At 35.7% G+C, this 20,634-nt stretch overlaps 1 pseudogene across 1 annotated transcript; it reads left to right on the top strand.

Moving 5' to 3' along the window:
• The first annotated feature begins 286 nt into the window (after positions 1-286).
• LOC129885603 (DNA repair protein REV1-like) lies at positions 287-17,305 on the top strand (annotated as a pseudogene). Its single transcript, XR_008766093.1, has 24 exons — positions 287-551; positions 1,392-1,536; positions 1,911-2,026; positions 2,123-2,199; positions 2,298-2,797; positions 3,933-4,076; positions 4,253-4,385; positions 4,473-4,561; positions 4,666-4,716; positions 4,793-4,996; positions 5,765-5,884; positions 7,164-7,256; positions 8,033-8,092; positions 8,173-8,259; positions 8,381-8,464; positions 8,554-8,626; positions 10,195-10,263; positions 10,366-10,464; positions 10,952-11,197; positions 11,311-11,381; positions 11,510-12,102; positions 14,016-14,076; positions 15,902-15,996; positions 17,208-17,305. The product of XR_008766093.1 is annotated as a DNA repair protein REV1-like (transcript).
• The last annotated feature ends 3,329 nt before the right edge of the window (positions 17,306-20,634 follow it).

The following is a 20,634-nucleotide window of genomic DNA, read 5'->3' as shown; positions in this document are numbered from 1 at the left end:
ACAAAAATATACCTAGTGAAATTCCACAAGTGAGATATGGAGATGATAGAATGTACATAGACCTTAACACTACTTCGTGGAGGTAAAAAAACTATTTTCGAAAGACCCTTGGTTCAGGTGCAAGCAACACATCAGGTAAAGAAGAAGAAAACAATAAAAAAAATATAACAAATAACAAAAAAATGTTTTAAATTCACCCTCTCCATCAAAAAATAAAAATGTTTTGGGTTAACCGACCCGATTCCTCCTTAAGATCCGTGTGTTTATAAATGATCCCTTGCTTGCATATATTTCCCGCTTCATTTTAGAAATTGCGCAACTCTTCTGCGTCTCAACTCCCAGAAATCGGAGACGAGCATGGAACCCTCACGCTCTGCTAATTCCGGTTCCAATTCTAAACGAACCTCAAATTCAAATCGCAGTAACAGCAGCAATCAAAGCAACAAGAAGAAGAAGGCGAGTCAAAAGACCCTAGGCATGGCCTGGGGTGCCAATTCTCGTTCTGCTTCTCGTCCTGCCTTCTATAGTTCACCTTTCTCCAATTTCGGAAGGTTTATTCTTCTTCTTTCTTTACTTAGTTTGGATTGATTTTGGGAATTTTTGAACGTTGTGTACACTATCTTGAATATTTGAACAGTTCTCCCCTGAGTTGATTTCGAATAGATGATCATCAAGAAAGTTGGTGTTGATCATCAAGAAATATTATTCTTATTACTTTATTGACGTCAATGCTTGGAATGAAACGAGTCTGCTTAGAATGGAATTAATATAGAGTATTTTTGTCGGTGAGGCTTACTATTTGATTTTGGGTATAGTTGATTGATTTTTTATGGACTGTTTTTAGAGTTTCACTTCATATGTCTTCCTCTATATGGGCTAGTTCACTTCTTGCACAATCTACTTCATAAATGCACCCCTCCTCTCTGATAGTCTGTTTTGATGTGCATAGTGTATGCTATTTGACTTGTTCTTGGTGCTGTACATCATCTTAAATATTTGAATGGTTTTCCTTTGAGTTAATTTCGAATAGACGATCTTCAAGAAAGTTTAACCAGTGGAATTTGTTGATCATCAAGAAATATTGTTCTTGCTACTTTATAGACGTTAATTCTTGGAATGAAACGAGTCCACATAGAAAGGCACGAATATAGAGTGTTTTTATAGGTGAGGCCAACTAGTTGGTTTTGGGTATTGTTGATTGATTTTTATGGATTGTTTTTAGAGTTTCACTTCATATGTCTCCTCTATATGGTCAATTTACTTCTTGCACAATTTACTTCATAAATGCACCTCTCCTCTCTGATTTGATGCGTATAGTGTATGCTTTATGACTTGTTCTTGGTGATGACTTCCTGATATTCTTATTGTGGCTTTTGACAACTTTGCTGTAGTTACATGGCCGTGAAGAATCAGAAGCTTCACGAGCAGTTTGAGGTGGAGGCATCAAGCACTTCTCTCAGTGGTCCAAGTTCTTCAAAACCTATATTTCAGGGCGTATCCATTTTTGTTGATGGATACACGGTTCCTTCCAGTCAGGTTTAGTACATTATGGTTTCTTTCTGGTCTATTTCATGTGATTTTCTTGCCGGGGATTAATCTGATATGATTGCTTGAAGATTGACAACTTAAAAGATCCTGAATCGAATAATGAATGATGTCGAATACTGTTTCATCAATAAAAAACTTCTCTAACTTTTGAATTGGCGAAACAAACAATTACTTGTATTCTTACTTGTAAGAAGAGTTCATTCAATCTGCATGTAAACCCGTGTACAAACATCCATCATCATTGTAATCAATACCTTGACTATATAGCTATCATATTCTTTTCCGTACCTCACTGGATTTTCTCATATGGAAGATTAGGTTGCTTCTCTTGTAGTTTATTGATTTCAACAATATCTATCCAGGAACTTCGAGGATATATGTTGAAGCATGGAGGCCGTTTTGAAAATTATTTTTCTAGGCGTCGTGTTACTCATATAATCTGTAGTAATCTTCCTGACAGTAAGGTCCAGAATTTAAGGTCAGTTGTAAAACCAAGTTCATCAGTTTCCTATTTTTTGTATCTCTGTTGAAAATAAAAGTATTTTCGTCTAAGTTTTGTCTGAATTTCATATAGGTCCTTTAGCAGGGGACTTCCAGTAGTCAAACCCACATGGGTGTTGGATTCTGTCTCTGCAAAGAAGCTTCTGAATTGTAAGTTTATATTTCTATGACTTGATTTTTAATGCAAACGAGCAAGTTGACTGCTTGTTTACTTATTAGCTTTTCTATCATTGTTTTGTTGTTTTCAGGGGTTCCTTATCAGCTTGATCAGCTTGCAAGTGAAGTTAATAACCAGCCTAAGCTATCTGCTTTCTTCACAAAAAACATTGCTATTTATGATGATATGACAACATGTTCAACTGTCCAAGCCACATCTAGAGTTGAGAGCCCATTGTCATATTCTGGACCAATTGAAGATCCTGTATCCTTTGAAGAGTCGCAATCTGCAGAAGATTTGGAGCCTCGTGCTCTAGAATCTAAAGATCTAATGCAAGCAAACTACAATGTAGATAGAATCGAAGAGTCAAGTTGTAGCATGGCAATGCAAGAACTGAGTGATGCTGCAAGTGGAGATGGAAGCCAAGCTCCATTTTCAGCACCTTTCAGTCCTCATAACGATGCATCAGTTTGTAGCGACTGGATGAGTGATCCTGTTAACACGGCCCCATCAAATTTAAAGATTCCTAGGTCTCCTAATCAGCGACATTCAACTCTAGTTGATGCTAATTTTGTGGAAAATTACTTCAAGGTACACACGTGGCTATCTTGACATTGGCTTTGCTAGAACATCTTGTATTTATCTTCCAGCCCCCCTCCCCCCCAAAAAATAAATAAATAAATAAATTAAAAAATAAAAAATAAAAAATGATTGTAATGAACAATCTCTACTCTCAAGTTCATTTTTCTTTTTCCTTTTTGCTTAAGTGTTGAGTGTTGGCGTTAGAAAGTTAGTTTATATTGTTATTATTGTTAAGTTAATTATCGTCACATATTACAACACCTCTCCGCAAATATAACCTGTTTTTTGGAGTTCACATGTAAATTTCGATTCGGACTTGTAAGTATGGAAATGGGCTTATGAAGTCGATTTTGATAGATGTGTTGGACTAAACATCCAACCTGGACTTTGAGGCAATGGGTCGAGTAACTTAAGATGAACTCCCCGGGATGCCCTTTATACAAACGACGTGGGATATAGTATATACACACACTGATAACTTGTGGGATGTTATGTATCTCCAACACCTTTGATAAGTGAAATGCCAGGATATGTTATTTTTACCATAATAGGGCACCAAAGAGGGGCTTTTCATGTGCAAAAAGCTTTTGCTCAAAGGATAGAGAAGGCTGAGATCATAAAGAAAAACATGTTAAAGGTGAATATGACGTTGGTTTTCTTTTTTTCAATAATTGCCAAAAGGAGATCCACATGCTCATAGCAACCTTCTTTTTTTGGGTTATAATTTCCTTTAATGATTGACCATTATCAACTTACTTTATGCTTTTGCTTCTGCTGTTACTGGATCTGGGATGACACAATGATGGACCTTTCAAGATTGTGGAAGATCTAATCTCAATTCTTTTTTTCAATTGAGAAACCGAATATCAAGAATCAACAGCCAACTCATACCTAGATATTGTGTTGCTTATATTACTTCTACTAAATTCTTGGCATCAGATTTTCTGGGGCCTTCTGATGTGAAGAAATTACCTGCTTTTGCTTGTGGATCTGTTATTTTGAATTTGTTTATTTGAAGCTATTGCATTGTATAACTAATATATTCATAAATGTATGTGCACATTGATAAGTAATTGCATATTAAATACTAAAAGCGCCTAGTGACAAAGTGGTTGACATATTCCTCGGGTGCTTTTGTCTTCAGCATTCTAGGTTGCATTTCATTGGCACCTGGAGAAACCGGTATCGTAAATGATTTCCTAGCTCCCCTGGTGGGTTTAGATGCATAAGTTCAGGCCCTAGTTCTTCAGCAACAGCAAATAAGACAATGATTATTCATGTGGATATGGTAATTTCTGCTTCGATGGTCTGAAAACTCGACTTGTCCTCTTTATGTTTTTATGACTGCGTCTATGTTCTGTCTCCTTTTCCGGCTCACCCTCTTTGATCATATATATGACATTCTACCCGTCTCTGTTGATTATTCTCTGTGCTAAAACAATCAGTTCAACTTTACTTGTTCAGGATTGCTTTTTTGTGTCTGTGGTCATTAGAAATCGCCCCGAGTTGAAGGATAAACCTGTTGCCATTTGCCATTCAGATAATCCACGCGGAACAGCAGAAATATCTTCAGCCAATTATCCTGCTAGGGGTTATGGTCAGTCTTTCAGTCAGTAATCCAACCTTTTCTTAAATATCATCCTGTGTTTGAAATTTGATTGTCATTCAAGTTTTTTTCTCATAGGAGTTAAGGCTGGAATGTTTGTCAGAGATGCCAAGTCACGTTGCCCTCACCTAGTCATTCTTTCTTATGACTTCGAGGCTTATGAGGAGGTGGTTATGATATTTCAGTTTCTTCATCTTGTTCTTTTTCCCCTTTTAATTGGATTCTTTTGTATTTGGATATCGAGTCCTATAAAATCTGATTTCATTTTCAGGTTGCTGATCGGTTTTATAACATATTGCACAAGTACTGCAACAAAGTGCAGGTATGGCCTCAAAACTGCTTGTTGAACAATTTCACGATGTTCTTATCTCTTGATTGATAATTGCTACTGAATGCAGGCCGTAAGTTGTGACGAAGCATTTTTAGATGCCACTGATTCTGGAGTAGAGGAAATTCAAGCTTTTGTCTCAGTGATCAGAGATGAGATTCTTGATGCGACAGGCTGTACTGCTAGTGCTGGTATTGCTGAGAATATGCTTATGGCGCGGCTTGCTACTAGGATTGCAAAACCAGACGGGCAGTGTTACATCCCTGCCGAGAAGGTAGCTTATTTCGAGCTGACTTTTTGATGTATGAAGAGGGGGGAAAACTTATGTCTTGATCTTTGTCATCTAAATATGTGCATCTTCTACCGTATCACAAATTATATTTTGCAGCTACATCTTTATTGGTTACATGTCATTGCCTTCTCTTTAACTATTTGTAGTAAATCTCTTCTTACCTGATGACCATGCATTGTGAATTTGCATGTACTTCTAGAAAGGGCATGACTGCAAGTGAAATCAGATTTTATAGGCTCCACTTTCATAAAGCGAAGTTTCTGCCGGGGCTTCTCCATGCCCTTGCCACGTGAGATGTTTCTCCATTGCCACATGATGCTCTTTTTGTTTCACTTTGTTTATGTCGATCCTGGTCAAGCATAATAACCTTTTCCGCTGCAAGAATCTGGTGTTAGATGGAAATCAACATGAATCCGTGAATTATTTTACTAATGTTTTTTTAATAAATTACAACTTTCTTATTACCTTTTATAAAAGAAAAACAATCTGCGGATATTTTATTAAGGATTAGTCCCAGAAAAGGGCTATTTTGATCACTTAGTTTTATCCCATCACAGATACTATTCAATATCAAAGACATTTCTCTTGTTTAGATCTTCGCTGATTAACTCCCTTTTTGATCATCTTAATATTTTAGTGTCTACTGCATGTAGTGGCAACAGAGGAAAACAAAGGCTTGAAGATCATTTTAGAGAATTAAAATAATTATTGTGATTTTATTGTCCTGATTTATCTTGTTGGCTATATTAGGTGGAGGAGCACCTGTGTGAACTTCCAGTAAAAGCACTTCCTGGAATCGGTCATGTGTTGGAAGAGAAGTTGAACAGGAGACAAATCACAACTTGTGGGCAGCTGCGTATGATTTCCAAGGTTCTCATTGTTTAGTATTTGTTTCCTTCTGCAATATATTGGTGATTGCTCTTGCGGTTTTGATTTTCTATCTCGTTATAGTTTGTGTACAACAAGCACTCTTTTGCATCTCTTTTGATCTGGTTTCTCTCAGATACATTTCACGCTTGAAAAAACACTACAAGAATACTTCATGATGAATCATTGAATCTCTTGCTACAGTATTTGTTTTAAAAAATAATAAGATAATGGTGTTTTATCAAAGCTAGTACCAGGAAGGTACTGCAAATTGTATTAAGGTGTGTGTTTTTAAGAGTTCCTAAGAAGAATTTCTGTCAAGCCGGGTGGCCTAACGTTTAGGAGCTGGAGTGACAACCTTGGAAACCAAGGATTGCAGTCTAGCATGGACGACACTTGTTGAATTATTCCGATCTTCCTACGCTATGGAAGGAGGGAGGGAGTTGTGGTGGTGTAGTGTTGTTTGATACCTAGGCCAGTGGGGGTTGTTGTTATTTGGTGGATTAATCTTCTTGTTTATTTGCCTTCTCCATCCAAAGCTCTCCATGAAACTATATTTTCCATTTCTTGTGAAAAAGGGTTTCACATTTAACAGGTAATCTCAACTGGATAGCTATCAAAGAAAATTGAGGTTTGTTATTCATGCTGTCTGCTTGAGTCAGAGTCCTCTTTGTCACTTGTTCCCCAGTTTCATGGGCACATTCCTGCCCATGTAAAGTTAAGCATCCTTGGAACCTTCATTAACTAGAGCTGATGAAATAGCGGATATATTGTTTATTTAAGACAACATTTACACCTATTTGGCTTACTCAGCTCCTGGAGTTTATTTCAGCTAATGATGTTTTGTTAAACTCATGGTTAAAATGTTTCCAAATGTATGATCATTCGATGAAATGAGAATATCTCGTCTTGTGGAAACTATTACTTAATTAGTGCTTAAGAAATCCCTTATTGGCATGGGGGTTGTTTCTTTTGAGAAGTATGTCGAACACATTACAACACTTGTTTGTTCGTTGATTAGTTATCTTTTCTTAGAATAGCTCAAGACTTGTCTTACTGATTAAAGAAGCGATTTCTTATTTGTGAATACTTTCATAATTTTTTTGCTGTTATTCAGCCGGACGAGTGGGATGCTTCTCTCCTTTATATGATACTTATCGATACACCAATCGTGGTGGCACAAAGAATGATTTTATATATGTGGCCTGCCATGTTTTGGGTTGACATGCATTATACTCAATATTGGACTATATATATTCCCACTCATTTGTCGTGTTTCCAGGAAACTCTCCAGAGGGACTTTGGTTCTAAAACTGGCAGTATGCTATGGAACTATAGTAGAGGGATAGATGATCGGTTGGTTGGCATGATACAGGTTAGGATCAACACAGAATATCTTACTGTATCGCTTTTATTTGTAGGCTTTCTTTTGGATTTTTGTCATTCACACAACTGACTCGCGAACTCCCATTGACTCCTTTATTTCACTGTTATTTTTTTGAATATTGGAGACTTGGAGCCTGTTTGGAATTTGGATGGACTTATTTTAAGTAACTTATGAGTTGAAAACTGCTTATAAGTTTTAAAAAAATAAGTAGGTGCAGCCCAACTTATTTTTTTTTTAGTTATAAGCTATTTTCAACTTATAAGTTGCTTCAAATAAGTCCATCCAAACAAACCCAATTATTTATTGTGACTTATTTTAAGCACAAAATGACTTTAAGTTGGACAGCCAAACACTCAAAAAAGCTGAAAACAGCTTATAAGTAACTTATAAGCCAATCCAAACGGGCTCTTGCTTAATGATTGATGAGTTATTATTTTGCCTCCTGTGCTGCTTGTTGCTTCTAACTTGCGTCATTGATTCTGGTGCTGATATAAGCAGTCCCTCAAGTGGTACTGTGTGCGCGCGCGTATATATTTATGTATTTTCAGAGCAAGTTTTGGTTCCGTTTCGAATGTAGTAAGTAGGACATATACACTTGCATCGTATTTCTGTAGAGGTCTTAAAAAGCTGTTCTAGTGTCTGTCAAAAGGAAGCAGATACTAGTTACATGCTTCACGAATCTGCATCATGAAGTTTGTCATTTTGTTTATAATCAGTCATGCGTGTTCAAGCCAAATATATAAACCTCTCGATAACGTTTGCAGGAAAGCAAATCCATTGGTGCAGATGTTAACTGGGGCGTGAGGTTCAAGGATCTGAAAGACGTTAGATCTCCACTAAATATCGTTGTTGTTTTGGCCATTTGTACTAATGCTTATTGACACTAAACACCACCTCAATTCAGGTACAACATTTTCTGTTAAACCTTTGCAAGGAGGTTTCATTACGTTTGCAGGGATGTGGAGTGATAGGGAGGAAGTTTACCTTAAAGGTCTCTCTCTGTTTTTTGCTTTATGAAACCATTATTTATATTGAGATTATAGTTCATTTAGTATAAAGTAGTCGTATAGTTGGTTCTTATGCTGCTTTTGCACCTATATTTATCAATACAGATAAAGAAAAGAAAGGGTGATGCAGGGGAGCCAGTAAAGTATTTGGGCTGTGGTGTATGTGATAACTTGAGCCATTCTGTCACGGTATAATATTTTCTGTGATAACCTTGTTCTCTATGTTTTTTAATTGAAGAAATTTCTATTTTCCTTTAATTGCATTGTGCCACTTGTAGGTGCCAATGGCAACAGATAGTGTTGATGTGCTTGAGAGAATTGTTTCACAGCTTTTTACGACTTCACACGTGGGTAATTGCTTTCCCTATGTGAATGTTACTCTTCAAAATAAGGGTTTAAAACCGCACCCAAGTGTGTGGCCTAGTGGTTCAATGAACTGGGCGTGAACCTTGAAGATCAGGTTCAAATTCCAGCAAAGACAAAAAAACACTAGGTGATTTATTTCTAGGGTGAATTCCAAAATGGAAATGGATTATCTTAAGAAATTTTAGCTAATCTCAATGTCATTTCAATGTGAATAGTGTGCTTACCTTTGTTCTTTGGGACCACCAATTCACTTCACATTCACACTTATGGGCTTTTGTTGTGATTTTAATCTGCATTATCCTTCTTGTTTCCTAGTTTTGTTTTTTATCTTGATACATCTGTGCCAAAATGATTATCTGATCTGCTTTGGAAGTCGAACAAAGATTTTTTGACTGTAATTCTTAAATATTTTTTGTCATATGAAATGGGAAAATATCGAACTGTATTGTTTTTCATATAGTTCTAGTACTTGATTTAATTCTCAGCAGATGAAGTCATATTAAACTTAAATAAACAAAATAGGTCATATCAATTTGGGACGGAGTATCAGCTTTTGTGTGTGACATTCCATATCTGAGCAACTTTCAGTAAACTAATCCATTTGATACATGATGTTATTAAGGAAAACACTGAGCCAATCCTTTGAGCATCCTATGCTTCTTGTTTCTTATGCTTCTTCCACTTCTGTCCCCCATTTGATTTTTGGAAGAGTAAGAATAATAATCGTAAGTCCGCAACCTTCTTTAGGGCTGAGGTAATGTCATTGTATTTTCGCTCTTTGATATAGTTTTTGTGTATTGACACAGACAAACTTTTCTCTACTGATATTTCTGTGCTGATAAGCTTAACAAAGAGGGAGAAATGGTGAAGAGCAAAGATGCACGTTTCCTCACATGCAGAAGCTCGACCACTTGTTTTTCATGATTTTAGCCAAATTATTGCAAGAAACAAGATTTGTCTTTCAGAGTCATGTTAACCAAAAAATCTTGAGATTCGTGTTTTAGCTATTTCATATTAGAGTCCCAAGTGTTAGGATGGTGAATAGAGCTCAGAAAAGCCTTTTTTTCTTTCCCTTCAATAGGGAGTTTCTGTTTTATTACCCAAGAATGTTACAGTATGTTTTTTTTTTGAGTTGGGCTTGAGACCTGTCAGAGAATGCTATTGCCTGAAACTTCAAAAACCTTATGTATAGCCTAAAGGGGAACTAAAAATATACTGGTGCAGCTCTGATGCTGATGAAACTTTTAAGTGCATTTTTGATGTTCTTTGGTTTCTGCATTAGCGGCGTTTCTTTTTTCTAAATTGTTAGATGTATCAGAATCAATCAACTCACGGTGAATTTTGAACATTGCAGACCAAAAATTTTCTCTAAGGATGTTAGAATTCCCTTTGGACCAAATGAATTTAGAGTAACAAACTTAGATTTTTCTTCCACGTCAACCATATCTTTGTTCAGCAACAACAAATACATACCCAGTGTGATCTCAGTATGACTTGTAGTCTACCCTGTTTCTTCTTCTAATATAAATGCTGTTTTGACAATCGCTGTGCAGATGTGGAGGACATACGAGGCATGGGATTGCAGGTCTCAAAGCTTGAAACTGCGGATAGTTCCAAGCAAGGTCTTTTCTTCACGTTTTATATCTCTCTCTATGCCAGTTATGATGACGACAGTATGCCATTTATGAACTGTTTTTCTACTAATTTCATTGACATAAATCCAGGGAAAGAGAGATGCTCCATCAGATCTTGGCTCACTGCTGCCTCTGCTAAGACCAATTACCAAAACAGAAGCAGTAGTCATGAGAAAGGTGCTGATGCAGGTTTGACTTCTTCACTTATTTTCATTGGCTTGTCCAAATATTTATTGCCTCCAGTCATGCCTATTACTTGATAGAAGTATTTCTAACACACTTAAACTGGTACTGAAACTCTGTTGTGGTTCCTTGCATTGGCCGTGTTCTAGCACATGAAAGGTGGTATACCTTTTATAGGAATCTCTTTAATTTGCGTGTCCTAAGAAATACTTGAGGACATCATAATTGTTTCCTTTCTCTGTCTACAACATGAGCAACTCAATGGGATTTTTATCTCAGCAGCACTGATGGATATGGAATATCTTTTTTAATGCTTCTGTTAAAAAGTTAGTATGATGGTCTTATGTTGTTTCTTCATGTCAACTTATTCCAACATCGATTCTGTGTTTTCAACAAGTTCTTAACTAAAAAGTATCGCCTAAACTTTTATTGAGTTCATTTTCCACTAAAGACAGGATGAGTCTGAGTTCGATCTGCTTCTCTGATATGGCAGATAACGGTAAAAACAGTGTTCATGAACGCCAGGCTCAGTTGCAGGGTGATTCAAGTACACCTTTCATTGAAATGACTGCAACGTCGCCCTCCGGTGCTGCTGGTTTTGGACAGAGAGGAACTCTTCCTCCTATGAACGAGCTTGATATAGGAGTAATAGAGTCTCTTCCTCCTGAGGTCTTTTCAGAAATTAATGACATGTATGATGGAAAATTGGCTCATTTTATTACTGAAAAGAGAAGCAAAGGTAAGGATGCATTCCTTTAAATTACAGAAGGCAGTTGGTTAACCCAATTAGCTTATACATATATACCGTTTTGTTATAAGCTTTTGCCTCAATTCTCATATCTTTTAAATTAGGTGTATCAGAAAAAGAAAACATATCTTCTGTTTGCCCTGCTGCACAGGATGAAGTTTTTGCTGCTCATGAGGTATCTTCAGTTTTTCTCCTCTACTTGGGCTGGCTTATTGTTTCTCCTTGTTTAATGTTGATGATGAGGTTTATCTTGTTTCTACAACTTCATGGTGTTGATTCTGGTGACTATAATTGGAGCATCAGCATAATGAAGAGGAAATCCAAGCGGTCTCTTATCCTAATAAGCTTTTTGCTGATATGAAAAGTGGGACACTGTCTGATGCTAGTGTACCAAATATGGATGTGGTTATTAATGCTCTTGTCTCAGGAGGTATCAGTCTAATGCCCTCTTCTCTAAGTCAAGTAGACACCTCGGTTTTTCAGGAATTACCTGAGGAGTTGAGGGCAGATATACTTGAACTCCTTCCTGCACACAGGAACAATGAATCTTCACTAGATGCTTCCTTGGTCTGTGCTAATAATCAGAACTGTAGTCCTTCTATTTCAAGCATTGATTTGTGGGTTGGAAATCCACCTGAATGGATTGACATATTCAAAGCCAGCAATTGTCAGATTTTGTGCGTTTTGGGAGAGATGTATCAAAGCGCAGGGGCAAGGAAACAGTTATCCTCTATATTGCAGAGGACTATGTCTCAGATTTATATTCTCCCTGATGTCGGCACTGACGGATGGGTCGAGGCTGTTAGTTTCTTAAGCGAGCTTATCAAGCAGTATCTAAAATTAAAAATTTCAACTGATATTGAAGAGGTTTATACTTGTTCTTGCCTTTTAAGAAGGTATGTACCAGAGACTAAACTTACCTGCAGTATGCGTTCATTTTCTTGAGCACATCTATTTTCTTGGCACGTGCTTCTGTATTTTCATTCCTCTGTGTGATCTTAAATCTTTTTTGATGCTATTGTATTCCTTTCATCTTTGGAATCTTGAAGTAGAAACTCAATGTGGTGTGTTTTATACATGCAGAACCCAGGGTGATGAGGAAATTAGACAGCCACTAAGTGTAGTTTTCCAAGTAAATATTTTGATAAGATTTCTCAAGTAAAATTTTGAAGGACACAGACTGGTAGAGACTTGCGGTCTTTTCTGTACTACAACGACGACTACACCTCAATCCCAAATAACTTGGGGTTGGCTATATGAATCCTCACATTTCTATTTAAGCTCAACTCATGTCATCATCATACCAAATGACATCATACCAAATAATAATATAAGTAAAAGATAAACTAAATATATATAATAATAATAATAGCAATAATAATAATCAATGTTATTAGAAGTTCTCTAACAAGTCTAAAACCTATTCCCATCTAGTAGATATTATCTATATGGAATTTTTTCTTCAATTATACCCTATCTTTAGCTAATTCTCCATTGATTCCAAGAAATTGTTGGTCTTTCGCGACGACTTCCTTCCATGTGATTTTAGGTCTACCCTCGTTTTAACATCCTCACTCATCATAGTTGCACACCTACGTACTGGTGCATCTATAGGTCGACACATGACAGCATCTCGAGTGACCTTCTCTCTTTTTATCTTCATTGCATGCTATTTGCACATTTTGGCGAGTGTGACCATTTTTATTTTTAACAAATCTTGTATGAACGCACATTCATCTTAAGAATCCGCCTCTCGGACTTAAGCAACCTAACATTTACTATCATATAGCATTGTCGGTCTTATAGTTTCTGAAGAACTTACCATTCACTTTGGCCGCTCGGTAACACATTTCCATTTCAACCATCCAATTTTATTTTTATGAGTATTATCTTCATTTATTATTCCATTCTCTTGAAACAACAAGCCTTTATGTCTAAATTGTTTGTATTTTTGCACTACGATTTCGTCTAGTCTCACCTCAATTTCGCTCTTCTGACTAAACTTGGTGCATATATTCAGTTTTACTTCTATTTTTTTTAAAGATCTTTACTCTCTATAATGCTTCTCCATAGTTCATGCTTTTGGTTGACACTTGTTTTGTTGGTTCACACAATATGATCAGCAAATAGCATCCACCATGGGACCTCATTTTATATTGTGTTGGTTAGCTCAACCATAACTAGGATAAACAAGTCGGGGCTCAATGTTGATCCCTAGTGTGAACTCACTGTTACGAGAAACTCTTTGTATTTGTATCTCCTACTATTATTCTCATGTTAGTGATGACTCCTTCATACATGTCCTTTCTGACATTGATATATTTAATATGAATTTCTTTCTTCTCCCTCACCCACCAAACGACCTTTTGTGGTACTCTGCCTCAATAAATAAATAATAAGAAGTATGTTGTTGTTATTGCCAGAAATGTAAGTATTAACACAGGAAGAAGGGCTTCTCCTGTTGTTTACCTTCAAACATGGCAACATTCCCCACAACAGCTGGTGAGGAAGATTAACTGGAGGGACTCTTGAAAGCTGTCTTTTCAACTTCTTCCTCTTCTTTGTCATTTTTTCTGGTGCTTTTGGTAAATACCTTGTCTAGCACAATGATGACATCTCATCGATATCTTTGTTGTTTGGATGTTTTGGATTCCTTTTGCATTGTTTTTTTTTTAAATTTAAAATAATACTATTTACCTCTTTTACTGCGAGCAGTAGCAAAAGTAAACATGGGAAGTTTAACAGGGAAAATGCATTTGTAATTTGTGATGAATGAAGACCGGGTCTGACATTGTAATTGTGACATCAGGTTAACTGCAAGGTCAAAAGTTTTCATAGAAGTTTACAACAACTTGCTTCCTCATTTTCAGGTAACATAAACAGTTCCAGTTATTTTCTTGTTGAGATGTGTATCCATATTGTGTTATAGGGAAAAATATGGTTCGGATAATCTTTTTCTCATACTTGTCTTTCTGACTCTCAGTGGAAATCATGACATTTAGCTATATATGTAGGAAGCAAAAATGTTTGCTGGCTGTTGCCTTGCAAGATTATGTACATGATACTAGTTTCGGTCCCTTTATGGTTTTTGCTTATAGTTACAGGCTCTCTATGATATCACATTGTAAACTGGTTTCCCTTGTTTATGACATGTACCAAAAGAATGATATGACTTGTATGCATTGTTGAAAGAATTTCTTCTAGATATTGATTTAACAACGTTTGCGAAAACTGGGCAGGCTGTCCTGCTGTTCTCGTTAACCCATTAATTGATATGGTTTCTTCTAGATTCGTTCTATCGTTCTAGGGTTAGTTTTACTTCTTAAGAGTTGTTTAAGATTCTACTATGTGGAGAACCACTTCCAATGTGTAGTTCAGGGCCTGGGAACATGACTTAAATGAATAACTATGTGCTCATTTATTCAGCTGACTTCTTTTGGTTTTCATGTAAACAATTCAAACATGTTTTATTTTATATAATAAGTAACAATGCATGAGGGTGATGATATTTCGTAAGAATGCTGTGTGCACGATTACAATCTTACAGTAGTTACAATACATACTGTTACTTCATTTACGAATATTGGAAAATGTTATTGAAGTCTACCCAGCTAGATTGTTATATGGGTAGAAAATTCCCCACCATATCTGGTAATGGTGTTGGATGTTGAGTATCCTCTTTGATGCCAAACCTATCAAAAACTCCTTCAAGTCTGCAAATAGGTAGTACCCAATCTGTTGGTCTGCTGACAGATTTTGCATGGAAAATTATTCCAGTCTTTCAGTTAACAAGCGTGTTGAAGTCCACATCGGTTGTGGGAGGGAATATTGGCCTCTTTATATGATCTCGGGCAATACTCGCCTCATGAGCTAGCTTTTGGAGTTGAGTTTGGCCAAGGGCCATTTCCTATCATGGTATCGGAGCAGAAAGAATTAAGTAAATAAAACTGTGCTCTCTGTAACAACTTAGCTTTTAGATGAGATGATAACATACTTCATCTTGGTATCAGAGCTACGCCCATCCCAATTCTTTGTTTACCCGATGTAAGCCTCCAACTTGTATTGTCCATGCTCCAAATGTTCAATCCTGGGCATGCGAGGGGGTGTTGAAGTCCCACATCGGTTGTGCGAGGAAAAAATGATCTCGTTATATGGTCTTAGACAATCCTCACCTCATGAGCTTGATTTTGGGGTAGAGTTAGGGCCAAAGTCCATTATCAAAGCGGTTCCACAGGTGATTCTGTTCTTCCTCTTAAGTATGTAATGGTCTCACTGTGCACGTTAATTAGTTTATTCCTTTTCCCTTTGTAATATAAGTGTGTCAAGTTAAATAGTTAAATACTGCATTGATGATTCAGGACTGTTCTGGTTGGAGTTGTCTTTGCAGCAAAATAGCTTCCTTTGTTCCTCCTTTTTAATTAGTAACTGCAGGCTTTTAGTTGCAAAGCCAGTTAAACTTAGATGATAATGAAATTTTTAATTGTAGGTAAAATCTATTTTTTGATAGTGGTTACAGAAGACTTGCTTAAAAAGGTTAAAGTATAATGTTGTGACATCTTAGAAAGTCTTTGATTTTGAAACCATTGGTTTAGATGCATAGCATCCTTTTTTTTACAATAGCAAATTCAAGTTTAGAATCTGCTTTAACAGTGAATTTGTGACCTAGCCTGATCAACTTTTTATCTCAATTTGTAGGCATTGGTTAGTGAGAACTATGGTGGCAGCTTTTACATGGCTTCTGTGACAGAGTGATGTGTGGCATGCCTTCTTTGCCAAGAAAAAAGTGTCAGGTGCTCTATGTCTACAAGTCCGCATTCCATTTGTGATTTTTTGTATCTTCTTTTCATTTTCATATGTTACTTGAAGTTCTCGCATCTTTCACTGATATCCTCTCTAAGTTGAAATCATAATCATATAGAGTGGGGGACCCCATGGGATGCATTGGGTCTGATAAGATGTCTTCCCAGGTTAAACTGATAGTGCTGGAGATCATGGTAGGTACCTGTCTGTTCTGGAAGTGTTATTTCCAATTTGTGTAGGTATACATTTGTCTTCCCTCTTGCTTGAAGTCAAGTGGGGCTTCATTCTTTGGATGAATAACGTTAGGTGATATGAACTGCTTGATTCAGTTGAACAATGTATTCATTTTTGTCGTAGGCTTACTTTCTGAAGGTCCTGTATGGATGATGTTCAAGAACATCCTTGATATTAATCCAACTGAATAGTGAAACAAGAATGCTATTTTTAACTTCCCATTGTTGATGCAAACCTTTGTTTGAATGTTGTCTCTTCCTAGAGGGAATCTAGTTAATGAGAAGTGTTTAAAACAATCAAATAAATAAAGTCTCTCTTCTCTAGCAGTTGGGAGCTTTTCTATGCCATGCTCACACAATTCAACATGGTTATCCAAGTAGGTATTCATCTGTTAACAGATTAGTATTTAATGTGCTTACCCATGAAAAAGGAATGAAGGAGTCCATACAGAATTAATTGGATAAGTACAAATATTCTCTCTCTAATAATTTAAACTTTTAGATGAGGTAGTAGAGACACAATTAGACAGAAAAGAGAAAGGAGTTTGTGGCTTACAAGGCATCAAAATTAATATTTGGAGAGGTATTAGACAACAAAAGTATGAAGTGGCATGTGTTGCTTCCTTTGCCCTGTGTGAGGATAACTTTTCCCCTTCTGTGTCATCATTACTTAGACCTGATAACATTGCATTCTGTATTTGTCAATGATTAAACTTAAGGAAGTAGTGCTGTTGACATTATTTAAGAGTTCAGTGGTAAACTGCAGCACTAGTCAGGTCCAAGTAAAGTTGCACACAAAAACAATTTCTTGATTCACCTGTGTTAGCCAAAAGAAGAAAGGAGTGTCCTGATTAAATAAATGCATATGTAGTCTATTGTTGTTTTCTTTTTTCAATTTCAACCATCTCAGTCTATTCGTCTTGCTTGGAAAAATTCTAAGAAGTTTGGTTGTTACAACTTCTATTTAGGTGTGTGCTGTCAAGAAAACTGGTTGATGGAAAACAGTGCCTGTATGTCCTTGACTTGCTCGATTCTTCTGTTTAAGGATATTTTTATCTGCCTTTAAGTATGCTCTATTCTCTTCCCACTTTTCTCTCTCTTCTTTTCTAGTTTTATTGTGCCAGTGATGATAGTGCTTATCTTTTATTTTATTAATATTGCAGAAAGGAGTCCTAGGAGTCTGCATTTCTCTGTACTTTGGCATTATTGATCAGGCCTAACTACACTGTAAATACTGGTTGGAGTGAGGAGCAGTTTCCATGGTTGTGGATTGCTCAGAAGCAGTGTTGGGGCAGACAAATGCTTGTTGCAAAGCTCATGGGTGACCTAAATTAAGTGCTAGAAGGATTGCTCTAGAGTTCATTGGATGGTAATTATCTTATGATCTGATATGACTATACCAAACTTTGGTTTGATAAAGTCATTTTTATTGTGTTTGCATGTCATAAGATATTGGAAAATGACTTTTCTCACTTTACGACTAAAGTTATTCTTCTTTGCAGTTACGTAACTTATTGACCTCATATCACTGCTACACGTAAACATTATTATCCATACCGAAGGTAGGTCGTTTTTCTGAGTATTTATCTTTTCTCATACCGAACAGAGTGTGTGTTGATTTTTCTTGTTAGTGAAAATAGAATATTTTATGCTGAGTCAAGTACATAATTTTCTGAATTTCAGGTAGATATTATGTGTTGACTCAGGTGAAACTTTGTTTACATGAAAAACGGTGGCCTGTCATGGTCGCAACTCGTAATTGAAGCATATATGCAAGGGTCAGCCATCACCTGGTCTGACCATGAAAATGAAAGAATACACTCGTGCTCAAATCTACTTTGCCAATGCATTTTTCAGCGTGCTGTATATGTTAAACAGTTGAAACCGTACTGTTGGTTTACAATTTTTTTGATTTATAATTACATATGTCGGGAAGGGTGGAGATAGGATTCCAACTTTATGAATTTTGAATGTTAGGTTAAAGCACGACTTCAAGTGCTAATATATGAGTTAAATTTAAGGGAAAAGAACACTATGCCCCCAAAAAAATATTTATCCTTAAATGTTCAATTATTTTCATATCTTTTTTTTAATTTTAAATTTGTGTATCAAAGAGTAATTGAGCAGTGTCTTCATTGAAGGACTGCTTCTTCCTCCTTGATACCATCAAAATATAATATATTCTGGTGGTATCAAAGAATAACTGGACAGTATTTTTATTGAGATTTGTCTTAGTCCTTCAATGAGATTATTCAATCATCCATGATACCACTATGATATATCTACATATTGTAATGGCATTGATATATGCTTCAATTCTTCAAAATTTTAATTTAAAAACAATTAAAAAGTTCATAATTTAGATACAATTTTCTTAAAAAATTGAAAAAAGAGAACAAAATTATGAAAAAATATATTTTTTCTATTAATTTAGAGTTTAATAAATAAGTTTTTTCTTAATTGTTTTTTATTTATTTCTTAAAAAAGAGCCAAATTGTATATGATACTGATAGGGTATAGATATATCGACGGAATATCAAAGAGGAATAAGTTTAGCCTTATATGATATCGATATGGTATCAATATATTGATGGAGTATCACAAAGGATTAATTCGTAATTGTGATGCTGATGTTATATTGACGTCATGCGCGAAATAAGAAAAAAAAGTGGGGTAGCGCGTAAATAGTTTGGCCATAGATCCATTAAGGGTAAATAGTTTGAATTTGATCCAATTTGGATAAATAATTTCACTTATGTATCAAGATATAATTTTCTCTAAATTTAAGGGTAAATTATCTAAATGTACGATAATCAAGAAATATTTACCACATACAACAACATAATTATTTTAACCATATATAGCATATTGTTTGAATTAAATTAAGTACAGTCCTTACTCTTATAAAACTCTCACCCGCGATTTTCTCTTCCTCTGTTTCTCTCCAAATTTGCTACACCAATATTCTCTCCAATCTTCACACCCACGATTTTCTGAAAAATTAGGGCAATACTTACCTTCCCAGCTTCTCAACCAAGACTTTCTACAACATTAATACTCCAATTTTGGAATTCAGTGATGTGTATTTGATGGTTATTGCAGAAGAATTGCGAAATTTAGGTGAATGCAGATTTGAATCAGTTGAAGAATTGTGATTTCTGAGTAGAGATATGTGATTACTTAAAGATTTGAATGGTTTAATGTTTAATTGTTTGAAGATTTGAATTAGATTGCATGCCTAATTCATTAGCAATACAAGATTTGTATTCAGTTGTGATTCAACATGAAAGTTTATTTACGTTTCTATGTTTATCACGATTACTTATTTAATGTGTGTGTAATACATTTGTTGTTCAAGTTTAATTCATTTTTGTGGCCTACAGATTACTGAAGGCTGGTTTTGTTAGCTACATGTTTCATTTGTGTCTAATTCTCTTCTAATTCAAGTTTAATGTGTGTGTAATACATTTGTTGTTCAAGTTTAATCCATTTTTGTGGCCTACAGATCACTGGAGGCTGATTTTGTTAGCTACATGTTTCATTCATCTTTAATTCTATTCTAATTCAAATTTAATGTGTGTGTAATACATTTGTTGTTCAAGTTTAATTCATTTTTGTGGCCTACAGATCACTGAAGGCTGATTTTGTTAGCTACATGTTTCATTCATCTTTAATTCTATTCTAATTCAAATTTAATGTGTGTGTAATACATTTGTTGTTCAAGTTTAATTCATTTTTGTAGCCTACAGATCACTGAAGGCTGATTTTATTAGCTACATGTTTCATTCGTGTCTAATTCTCTAATTCCCTTCTAATTCAACAAAAAAAAATGCAGGAGAAAAATATGGCTAATCTAGCTGTGCTTCTTTACTTCAATGGTCCATGAAATTCTAGTAACAAGTATATTAATTACTTGGCAGATAACATTTGCTAGTCTTTTTTCTGTGATTGCTACTCAATTGCCAATAGAAACATCAACAAGTAAAGTTGAAATCAGTTATAAGATTGATGAAAGGTCTCCTCCAATTCAAATTCATAACGATATGGGGGTAAAAGTGTATGTTGAAACCAAAAAAGGAACATAGAGATATGTCAAAATACCTTTTATGTGTCACAACAACTGAATCGATCAACTTGGAGAGTGATTCCACCCTAATTCCACTATTATGTTCAGACACTTCAGAAGATATGAGGATTACACACAATTCATACTATTCTAATGCATTTAGTGGTATCGATGATGCACTAGAGTTAATTGGCTTTGGATCATATGAGGAAGTTGATGAGCAAGAAGAAATACAACCAGGCATCATTATAAACCTTAATCAATCTTTTTTTGAGATAGATCAAGTTTACAAAAATAAATATGTCCTTATTAGTGCACTAAAAAGACAT

This window comes from Solanum dulcamara, chromosome 4 (assembly GCF_947179165.1).
Source record: "Solanum dulcamara chromosome 4, daSolDulc1.2, whole genome shotgun sequence".
Lineage (NCBI taxonomy): Eukaryota > Viridiplantae > Streptophyta > Magnoliopsida > Solanales > Solanaceae > Solanum > Solanum dulcamara.
This window is presented reverse-complemented; position numbering and strand designations above follow the sequence as displayed.